This window comes from Fundulus heteroclitus, unplaced genomic scaffold, assembly GCF_011125445.2.
Source record: "Fundulus heteroclitus isolate FHET01 unplaced genomic scaffold, MU-UCD_Fhet_4.1 scaffold_59, whole genome shotgun sequence".
NCBI classification, from domain to species: Eukaryota; Metazoa; Chordata; class Actinopteri; order Cyprinodontiformes; family Fundulidae; genus Fundulus; species Fundulus heteroclitus.
Window position 1 is genome coordinate 1,838,305 of NW_023397022.1, and position 12,154 is coordinate 1,850,458.

Below are 12,154 nucleotides of genomic sequence, written 5' to 3' on the forward strand. Positions count from 1 at the left end.
CATTTCTATGACCTATAAATGTCTTTAGGACCTTAGGACATAGGCTTCCCCTTAAACCCCAGAACAAATGTGCGTTGTTGGGAGTTGGATGGAGGTAGAGAGCTGTAAATTGCTACGTTCCTTCCTCTAAGTAGATGGGTGCCTATGTAGGCAAGTTACAGGGGTCAGAAGATCCTCTGGTCCCAGACAAGGGGTGTCAGACAAAGTTTACCCAGGCTACCTGGGTAAACTTTTTGCCTTTATATTACTATCAAGGCAAGTACCTCTCAACACATAAAAAAAGAAAGAAAAGGCTTATATAACAGCAGAACTTTGTTATTTTTTAAAAGAGTAACGTGACACTTAATCATACTGGACCTTTTACATCTGACATTATGTGCAATGATATCATGAAACTCGTCGTACAGAAATAGGGAGGTGGTGGAAGCCATAAAAAGTAGAAGGACCGAGAAAGCTCTTAAACTATTATTCCAAAAATATTATTAAAACCAGGAAGAGCCCAAGGGTTTGAGGTAAGGTTTAAAAGCCACAATATTGATAGAATAAATCCAAAAAGAAGAACAGCTAATTTGGCAGGTGAGTCCTACCTCCATGGTTACTGTCCTGTTGTCTATCTTAACAAATTTTTTCGGGTGTCTTAACCCAGCATTTGGTTCATTCTGTACTGAGAATTCTTCTTTCCAAAACTGTGTCACTGGTCATCTCAAATCACATCTGGCTTTAAGCCAGTAAACCTCAATCTGTTTTAGTGTGAGGCTATTATAGTGATTAATAAAGATACAATCCAGTAATAAGCGATTTAGACTAGTAAAAATATTTTAACTAATTTGAAAACACATTTAAATTATTCCAAAAGAACTAAAGGATTATTTAAAAAAGATACCAAACAAAAAACTATATCCAACCCAAAAGAGATAAAGGAATAAATTATCAATGTATGTATTTTTTTTCTCTTGCCAGCCCAGAGAAATCAATGATGAATTAAGCATGATTTTACATAGTGCTTGTTAAATACATTTGGGGACTTAAGATATGACATTTTCAAATACTAAATTCTGATCCTGTGCCATGTGACTCCCAGGGTGTAAATGTGGTGAAATTGAAAAAAGTTAAAATCTATGCTCTATGTATGGAATCTCAGGCGAAGCTTCTCCTCACTTGCAATACTGTATGATGACCACTGGGAAGACACTGAGCAAAAACGATTTGATGCATAAATATACTATGTCAATAGGGGGAGTCATTGAGCAAAATCACTTGCAGTACTGTATGATGACCACTGGGAAGACACTGAGCAAAAACGATTTGATGCATAAATATACTATGTCAATAGGGGGAGTCATTGAGCAAAATCACTTGCAGTACTGTATGATGACCACCGGGAAGTCATTGAGCAAAATCTGTGTGTATTTAGAAATGGTACACACAGTTGCTGTGTGTACAACTGTGTGTATTTATTCTCAGTTTGCTACTTTTCTGAGGACATTTGTGAATCTTTGAGAAATACCTATAAATAGCCCCTAGAGGCCATTGCAATGAAAAGGTTGCGAGGACCGGCCAAAATGTCCTCACTTTGGAAAAATGTCCTCACTCCAAAGGTTAAAAACCTTTGATGGTCCTCGCTAAGATAGCAGAACAGACACACATACACACACACACACACACACACACACACATATATATATATGTCTAAATACAATAGTCTGTACTGTATGCAAGCTAAAAAACCTTGAAAAAGAGACGTCTTGCACATTTTTTTTTCTAGTGTTGCCACTCTCCAGCTTTAGTGTGTCCAGTTTTGCAACATGGTGCAACCTTAGTTTATAGAAGGCAGATACAAGTAGTGAAATCAGCCCGAATACATTTCCATGCAGCACAGGAATGAGGCATCTTCTCTGATCCACGTCCACTACAACAGAACTTAACTTACCACATACAATATGGCGGTGACATTGACGTGCTAACCTGCGCCCAACGACGCGTCTACGTATATGATGTCTATGGATGCGCTTTTCATAGACATATATAAAGAGTAGACCCCGCATCGACCGCTCTCTGTGCTTTCCGTAGTTTCAAGGGTGTTAGAAAACTGTAGCAAAACAGACCCGCGCTGCTTTCCAACAGTGAGCGCGAAGTTTCTTCTACCCTCGGACACATGCGACTTTGGGCTTCTTTTTTGTAAAAGCGCTTCTAAATTTCATGAGTGACGGGTTGCGTTTTTTTTGGGCAGGTTTCTGAAAGTGAAATCGCTTATTTGTGCTCTAAAATAAGTGACAAAACAGCGGTTATTAAGAGGCCTGCCTGCACTACATTTGAGTGTATCCAGCTGAAATATCCCTCCGCCATTGGAGCCGACGGTAGTAAAGGCAGACAGAGCAACTCTGCCCGTATTTTCTGCAGTTTACGGTGCAATAACCGGTGATAACTGCTGAAAGTAGATTACTTGGTGCAGATCACCATTTTGAGCAGACATTGGTTCTGAAGATGAGCTTTTACACATTGATAACGTTGCGGAAACCCCAACCCATAAACCGTACTTTAATGCTTATTAATTTGTTCTCTCTGTATTTGACAAACCAAGGATGAATCACGTTGCCAAACGAAGGACCTGGAGTTACTAATCAGTTCTTAAACAATCTCTTTCAGGGTATTAAGCTCCTGCCCAGTTGCAAGCAAAGTGTAAGACTGGAATGACCTGGAAATTTAAAACCTTTCTCCAGGCTTAAACTCTATGAATATGGATATAAACAGCAAGGAAAAATATTCAAAGAAATTATTGTTGTTGGTGTGAAAGCTCAGAATTAGATGTGTGTGAGAGAGAGAGAGAGTGAAGAAATGAACAAAACTTTATTGAAATGTACAATTTTTATTAATTTATATGTTTATGCATAATACCATGTCTATCTTTGTTTAAGAGGCAAAAAAATATATCGGCATGAAAACAGGTATTTATTTACACATTTGTTTACACACTGTGTAAACATCAGGGCGTCATGATTAGTCATTTAGCCATTATAGTCCAGAGTTTAACATTTGGCACCAGGATGTTTTCATTCCAGTTCTGAAAAGTGCTTGAAAAATAACAAAATAAAAATATTTTTTTTACAAGCATGTATTTTATTAGTGTCATTTATTGCAAAATTGCATATTAAAATGCCCAAACAGGCTATTACACTATCAGAAATAAAAGGATAAAATATGCGATTAATTTGCGATTAATCTCAAGTTAACTATCGACATTATGTGATTAATTGCGATTAAAATTTTTAATGGTTTGACAGCACTAATATATATATATATATATATATATATATATATATATATATATATATATATATATATATATATTCCTATGTATATATATATATATCTGTTATATATATACTATATACTCTCTATTATATTTGATGTATTATTATTATTATATTTATCTCTCTCTGTTCTGTCTCTATCTCTGTCTCTCTGTCTCTCTCTATTCATCTCTGTCTCTAGTCTCTCTGTCTGTCTCTGTCTCTCTGTCTCTCTTCTCTGTCTCTCTGTCTCTCTCTCTTGTCTCTCGTCTCTCTCTCTCTGTCTCTCTGTCTGTCTCATCTCTATCTCTCTCTATCTATCTCTAAGGCGCAACCACGGAGAACAAGTGTCAGCGATAACAAAGAGTTGTCGGCTCACTTGGATTGCGGCTGTAAGACGACCGAACATAACTTTCCACAGTTTCCCGATGTCAATGAGTGTGTTCCCTGCATTTTCATTCTGGTAAGTTAAAGATGCACGGTTTTATTTTATAGCCTACATTGTTTTTTTCCTTCAACTGCGACACTACATACATGCATGAATGCGCGACCAGAGACGGTTGATATAGCATTTCATCCTCTTCGGTAGAAGACGTGATTTTGCTTACAGATTGGCGTGAAATCATGCTTTCACAACAACCACGCTGTTATCTTAAAAAGGACATCATGCAAAGGTTGCCTTCAAGTAAGCAAAACGATGCTTTGAAAAGCGTTGTGTTTCTGGAAAGGCAAGGGGGTAGCAACAGTACAGAGACTGACAGGTCCGATGGAAGGGCTAACGTTAATGTTATGAGAGTTAAAATATGGGATCTTTAACGGGAAAATACTAAAACGGCAGCGGGAAAAGGCTCAAATACGTGAGAAACCCGGAGGGTTTAAGGAGGTTTGGCAGTTAACGTTTCTAACTACACCTTTGAAACACATAGCAGCTAGTTAAAAGTACATTACATGCGTCAGTGGTGGTTAGCACTAACGGTTAGCAGCTACTAAACTAGCAGGTGCCAGAGCCCTTCTGAGCACAGCTTACCTTTGTGCGAATTACTGTGTTCCCACTGTTTGCTGGCTTTATGATCTGCTGCTCCTGAACCCATCCATTCGTGAACTGCACATGAGACTCCAAGGACTTGTAGCTTCAGAACTGTTCTGAAGTATAGGCGCTCACACCACAAACAAGGTAGCCGAAGACGTCCGATATGCAAAACGGTGGAAACAAGTCGTCGTCGGTGCTCCACTCATTGTTTGCAACTTCATATGGATCCGAATTATTAATAATGCTGATTTTATAAACATACCGGTCCCTGGCTTCTCTATTTAATGTGTCCTGGTAAATTTCAGATACTTTTCGGGATTTTAACATATTTTTTCTATCTATTCTACCACTACATCTCTTCGTTCAACAACGTTATGTCAGCGCTATGTTAACGGTCACATAGCCATCAACATGGCTGCCACGTCCCACAATGCAACGCGGATCCCAAGCCCTAATAGGGCTTGGGATCCGCTTGGGGAAAGATGGTTTGACTTTAAGAAAACGACTATTGTGAATGAAAAACTTACCCATGATAATTATTAAACTTAGTAATCTTTCAAATATCTTTTCTTTTCTCAGAGTTCCAAAAACAATGTATTTTATAGAAAATTCAGGTAAGTTTGGAATTTTAGGGAAAAGCCAGTAGTGCACATCATCCCACAAAGCTTTGCAATACATACATTGATAAAAAAGATGTTCAGCTGACTCAATATCGCCGTCACAAAATAAAGTGTTATCATCAATAGCAAATCGAAGTCTAAGGAATTCCTTAGAGGGGTAAACACCTGAAAAGATTTTAAAGTGGACTTCCTTGGGTTTTGGAGGAACTGGGAGATTTAAATAATTTGTTCTAATTTTTACCCTTTGATCCTTTGAGAAAAGATGCAATATAAAATTTGGATTTGATACAAAAGGAAATAAAGTATTAGTAAAGCATTCCCTAATTTTTGAATTTTTCAGTTTATTATCTGTGATACTGTGCCCATTAATCAGAAGTCCAGATAGCACAGGGGTTCTGTAAACAGGGTTCTCATAAAAACATTTAGCTGTGCATAAAATATTTGGCGAAATAGCTTTAATAACTTTTTCAAATTTACTTTTATTTATTTGCAGGTTATATTTTGCACAGAAATCTTCAAAAGACATAATCCCTCCATTATTTAATAAATGCATCACAGACCAAACACCTTGTTCTAGCCAATTTTGGCCAAAGATTGATTTATTATTCATTTTTATTTTAATGGCAATTCCACAAGGGAGTATTGTGTGGGCTACAGGTATGCTTATACATTAATCTCCAATATAATAAAACTTGCTGGTGAAAGAAAGAAAGTTTAACAGGCAGTTTTTTAACGTCAAAGTAACATCTACGAAGGAAACTAATTTCACCCAGATTTTAAAATATTTTGCTTGGAATATGGAACCATAATTTATTTTGATTTGTCAGAAAAGACCGGAGCCAATTTATTTTTAAGGTGCCATTCATACTGTCAATGTCAATAGCTTGCAGGCCTCAGTCTTCAAACTGTTTATGTAATGGTCTTGCTATGGTGTCTTGTACCAAAACTAACCATCAGCCAAACTCCTTTCACACGAGTCAGGATTACTCAGTTGTTCCTTTATTTTTACGTAGAATGGAGTGAAACTGCCAAAAAACCCAAACAACTCACAATGAGCTCAGAATAGCTAACAGAAGTGCTTTACACACAGTTGCATACATTGAAAGTACAAAAACAATGCAACTTTAGGATGCTACAATAATAATGAGCTGCAATGCTACGTAGCAACCTAACAAATCTTAACAGCCTGCTAATTAGTAATGACGTAGCAAATAACTGAATCGTCCACAGGTGTCTTCAGAACCAATTAAACTTAAATTCAATAGACAACTTACTTTGCTTCTCATTTTAACATAAATGCTCATTTTAAAGTATAAGCTGCTACTCACAGGCATTGCGTCGACGAACTTCACCTGGAATGCGGCGTTCATAACAGACACGTCTTTTCATCTGCTCTACCGCTAGCAAACAAAACGTACTAACATGAAAGCAAAGCATTTCCTTAAATGTCCAGCAGGTGGCAGCAGTGCGCCATGCAAAATAAAACACCTACTCTTTAAAGGACACTCCCCGCCTGACATCTGTGATGTCACACTACAGAAACATAACACTGGAAATAACACATGTTTTAACTGTCAGCTTCTTTGGGCATAAGGAGTACAACCTCTGAAATAGGCCTCAAGTAAGTATTTGAACCAGCCTGTGATGTCACTTTCAGTTCCACTTTGCGAACCAATCCATCGGCACTCGGGTACGGGGTGACAACAACAGCCATTGGCCATTCATTGCGTGGTGCTTGACTGTCCTTTAACAGCACAATGTCCCCCTTCTGAAGATTGCGATGTCGTTTGTTCCATTTGCAACGTGGCTGGAGGGAAGACAAGTACTCACTCCTCCAACGGTTCCAAAAACTGCTGGCAAGCACCTGTACTCTTTTCCATTGACATCCAAATGAATCTTTATTTGTAAACTCTCCACAGAAAGATGCACCAGCTGTCTTCTGTGTGAGAAGTGTCGCAGGTGTAAGCAGGAATGGTGATTCAGGGTCTGTAGACACAGGAATGAGGGGTCTGGCATTTATAATGGCTGACACCTCAGCCATCAAGGTACACAAAACATCGTGTGTAAGGTGAACATGTTCTTTTGCCAGCATGCTATCTAGGATCCTCCGAGCAACCCCAATCATCCTCTCCCATGCTCCACCCATGTGACTTGAATGAGGAGCGTTAAATTCCCAAGTGCAGCCGTGTTCATTCAGGTATCTTTGGACGCTGTCACCTTGCACCCTTTTCAGGAATCCCAACTCCTTCCGTGCGCCGACAAAGTTAGTTCCGCAGTCTGACCTAAGATGTTTGGCAGGTCCTCTTATTGCGAAAAGCCTTCTCATAGCATTAATGCAACCTGACGTATCCAGAGTAGAAATTACTTCGATGTGCACTGCTCTGGTAGACATACATGTAAACAGCAGAGCCCACCGCTTACTCTCTGCTTGGCCACCTCTTGTCCGTCTGGCAGTAACTGACCACGGCCCAAACACATCCATGCCTACGAACGTGAAAGGTGGTGCTGGTGTCACGCGTTCAGGGGGCAAGTCAGCCATCTGCTGTTCCATGACTGTGCCTCTGAGTTTCCGACAGGTGATGCAAGAGTGAATAATGGAGCTAATGAGTCTTTTTCCTCCAATGATCCAAAAACCCGCAGCTCGAACGGCTCCTTCACTGAAATGACGCCCCTGGTGTTTTACCTCCTTGTGATAGTGACGGGCCAGAAGGGTGGATATGTGGTGATTTTTAGGTAAGATGAGAGGATTTTTCACTTCAATGTCCAGCTGAGCATTTTTAAGGCATCCTCCGACCCTGATAAGTCCTTCTTCATCAATCCACGGCTGAAGCTTAAAAATGGGACTATTTTTCGGAACGGGCCTCCCTGTCATCAACGCTGTTATCTCCTCTGCAAAAACCTGGTTTTGTGCTGATTTTATTATGATGTTTTCAGCTTGAATTCTCTCATCTGGTGTCTGAGGCTTGTGGCGGTTTTCCTCCCTGACATTTCTGTAAGCCCTGAACACGTCTTCAATGAGTAAGGAAAAACCTGACTCTGGATATTGAACATCTCAAACAGTTATGACCTAGCAAGTGAGCAGTTGCTTTGGTCGTCGATTACTGGGTATACCTTGACGGCTTTATCTCTTTGGTCCCGAAGAAACACTCTAGCAAGGCATATTTTGGTACAGGACATGGCTGCTTGGCTGTCACCACAAATCTTTGTGCAGTTACTACTAATAGCGATCTGGTTAGAATGATCTTCTTCGACTTCGCTGACCTCTGATGCTAAAGTAGTCTTTAGCTCATTTGAAAGTGGACCGGGGTGCATTGCTGAGATGTGGTGTTCACTGCTGCATTCGCAGCATTTGGTAGGGACTTTACAGTCTCTTGCTATATGGGAACAGGATGCACAGCATTTGTAACAAATCCCACAGTCTCTTTAAAATTCTTTCCTTTCTTCCAACGTTTTAGCTCGGAAAACTTTGCACTTTTTCAGAGGATGGGGTTTTTTGTGAATAGGACAATGTCTGCTTGGGTCAGTTTGCCTTGGTATGGTAGGAACAGCAGAGCCATTTCCCTCTTCTAAGTCTGTTTTTTGCACGGTTACAGGAAACTTTGCAGCTGTGCGTTGCACAAATGACTTAGCTTTTACTGTAGGTTGAGAACTGCTGGGAACAGCGAAACTGGGATCATTTCTGGTACGGGCTTCATTACACACAAAAGAAGCAAAGTAGTAAAATGGTGGGAAACGACCATAATGATCTCTCTTAAATCTTGAACCCTCTGTTATCCACTTCTCCTGTAGATTGTGGGGAAGCTTTTCTAAGACTGGACTAATTCCCCGAGCTGTATCCAAGAAATCTAATCCAGGAAGATATCCATCTTCTTTGGCTGCCTGGAGTTCCAACAAAAGATCTCCCAGCTCTCTTAGTTTGATGTAGTCCCTGCTGGCGACTCTGGGAAATGCATTAAGTCATTTAAATAAGGAACTTTCAATCACTTCCGGTGCAGCGTAGCACTCATACAACCTGTCCCAGGCTTTCTTGAGAGCTGCTTCGGGGTTCCTAATGTGCACAAGGCGCATCCTCTTCACATGTTCTGCTGACTCCCTTCCAAGCCACTTTGTGAGAAGATCCAGCTCTTCGCTTGCTGTCAGCTCTAGCTCTTGGGTTGTGTTAACGAATGCTGACACCCATGCTCTGAAGCTTTCTGGTTGGTCATTGAACTTGCTGAGGCCTGTGCTCACCAAATCCCGCCGTGCTAAAAACTTGGCAATATCAAACGTTGAGTCTCTGTGACTTTGGGGATGTAAACTGGTAAAGTTTGGAGATGTATAGGGCCGAGCTGCTGGATTATGGAAGCTTAGATGTTTTAAAGATGCTCCATCCCAATCGTCTCCTGTGGCTGGAGGGTACTGACTGGGTGTGGGTAGCTGTACATAAGCCTTTGAAGATGTATCATTGTGAGCGCTCTGAAACATGCTATGATTTCCTCTGACAGGCTCATATGTGACATTTATGCTCGGTACTTTCTCTTTTGGGAAATCATCCTTTGAATGTGGCACGTTGCTAAGGGCATCTTTACTTTGTAGGTCAACTTGATGCTTTGCTTGTCCTTCAATATATTCCAGCTTTTGATCTGCTGACTCACCATGTGTTGGTGCATTACTCCTTTGCATGACAGAAAAGTGACCGCTATTAATCTCAGCTGCTTCCAGAATGTCCGCTTCTGCCTCAGCGGCTGCTGCCTCTCGCTGCAAGCTAAGGGACTCCAATTCTGCTTCCAATTTGACTCTGTTCAGCTTAAGTTGTACTTCTCGCTCAGTATAAGATGCGCGTGCTCGTGCTGCTTTAGCTCTGGCGCGGGCTAACACAGCCCTACTAGTCTGTGATGCAGATGAGCGTATGCTTCCTGTGCTGGCTTGAGATGCACTGTCATGATCTTCCATGATGATTCCAGACAAAGTTGCGGCTGATTCTTCTGCCTTTTCACTGTAATGGTCTCGCTATGGTGTCTTGTACCAAAACTAACCATCAGCCAAACTCCTTTCACACGAGTCAGGATTACTCAGTTGTTCCTTTATTTTTACGTAGAATGGAGTGAAACTGCCAAAAAACCCAAACAACTCACAATGAGCTCAGAATAGCTAACAGAAGTGCTTTACACACAGTTGCATACATTGAAAGTACAAAAACAATGCAACTTTAGGATGCTACAATAATAATGAGCTGCAATGCTACGTAGCAACCTAACAAATCTTAACAGCCTGCTAATTAGTAATGACGTAGCAAATAACTGAATCGTCCACAGGTGTCTTCAGAACCAATTAAACTTAAATTCAATAGACAACTTACTTTGCTTCTCATTTTAACATAAATGCTCATTTTAAAGTATAAGCTGCTACTCACAGGCATTGCGTCGACGAACTTCACCTGGAATGCGGCGTTCATAACAGACACGTCTTTTCATCTGCTCTACCGCTAGCAAACAAAACGTACTAACATGAAAGCAAAGCATTTCCTTAAATGTCCAGCAGGTGGCAGCAGTGCGCCATGCAAAATAAAACACCTACTCTTTACAGGACAGTTTAACTAAATTACCTTTTCTGATATAGTGAGTTTTCTGTTTCCATATAAAGTAAAAAATCATTCTGTTGATAGATTTGATTGCTGAATTGGGTATTCTTAATGTATATGCAGGGTAGATAAGTCTGGAGATACTTTCCATTTTGGTGAGAAATATTCTTCCCAGAATAGATAAATCTCTGTGTGTCCATTTATTTAGCTGAGTTTTATATTTTTTTAAGTTTGTCCCAAATATTCAGGTTTTCTAAATCAGATTTATTTTTATTTGTATGCACACCCAAATATTTGACATTGGATTTAACAGGAATATTAAAAGCAGTAGACAAGGGGCAGTCTTTAAGAGCCAAAATTTCACATTTGTTTAAATTTAAGTCCTGAAGCATTTGAGAATGTTTCAATCAATTTGAGAATTTTGGGAATTTCATTTAAGTTATTTAAGAATATGGTTGTGTCATCAGCTAGCTGACTAATAGAAAACTCTGTGCCTCCAACTGATAATTTGCCAAATTGAGCATTTTTAATTGATGTGGAAAGCATTTCTGCAGCAGCAATAAACAGCAAAGGAGAGATTGGACAACCTTGTTTTATACCTTTGTTGATGTTAAATCTCTGTGAGGTACCATGTGGAAGACACACTGAACTCTTTGTATCTTTATAAAATGTTTTAATTACATTAATTTATTTCCAAACCCAAAAAAATCTAAAGCTTTGAACATAAATTCATGTTCTATCATATCAAAGGCTTTATAAAAGTCTAAAAATAATACAAAGCCTTCATTTTCAATGAAATGGTTGTAGTCAGTTAAGTCCAAAATAAGGCGAATGTTATGATGTGTAGAGCATCCTTTTATAAATCCAGATTGAGTGTCAGAGATAATTTGGGTTATGCCTGATTTTAACCTGTTAGCAAAAATGTGTGTCAGAAGCTTGTAATCATTATTTAATAGCGTTATCAGTCTTAAATTATCAAGACGAGTTGGATCTTTTCCGGGTCTAGGAATGAGTATGATGACACCTTGTTTCATAGTGTGGGTTAAACAGCTATTTTCTAATAGCTCTGTAAGCATTCCAAACACAAGGGTTCTTATGTGAACCCAAAAATGTTTATAAAAGTTACTCGTTAAGCCATCGCAGCCCGGAGCTTTTTCCTTGGATAAAGCATCCAAAGCTTTATCCAATTCCTCTATGGTGATGTCTGCCTCACAAATCTGCTTAAAAATTGTCATAAATTTTTGGAATTAAATGTTGAACAGAATGATAGAATGTTTCTGCCATTGAGTTATTGTATGTGGAGGAATATAAATTGCTATAAAAGGTAAAAATTTCTTTGGTTATTAATTTTGAGTCAGTGCATGGTTTACTGTTTCGAACTGACTGACGCGGCAAACTGTTTCTGTTCCCTCTAAAATGCGCGCGTGTGCATTCGCGCACAGCATCTGGATTCAGCGCGCACAGCAAAGCAATGCTGCGCAGTAAATCAAATCCATGCTGAACTGTAAACAAAATAATAATAAACCAAGTTTTTTTTTTTAACCATTTTGCAACTCTGGTGAGACGGTGTACCATGGCCCCGCCCTGTGAGCGCCAGGTGCTGATCGGAGCGCACCACTGATTGATGGGTTGGGCAGACGCCTTTATGGTTGGG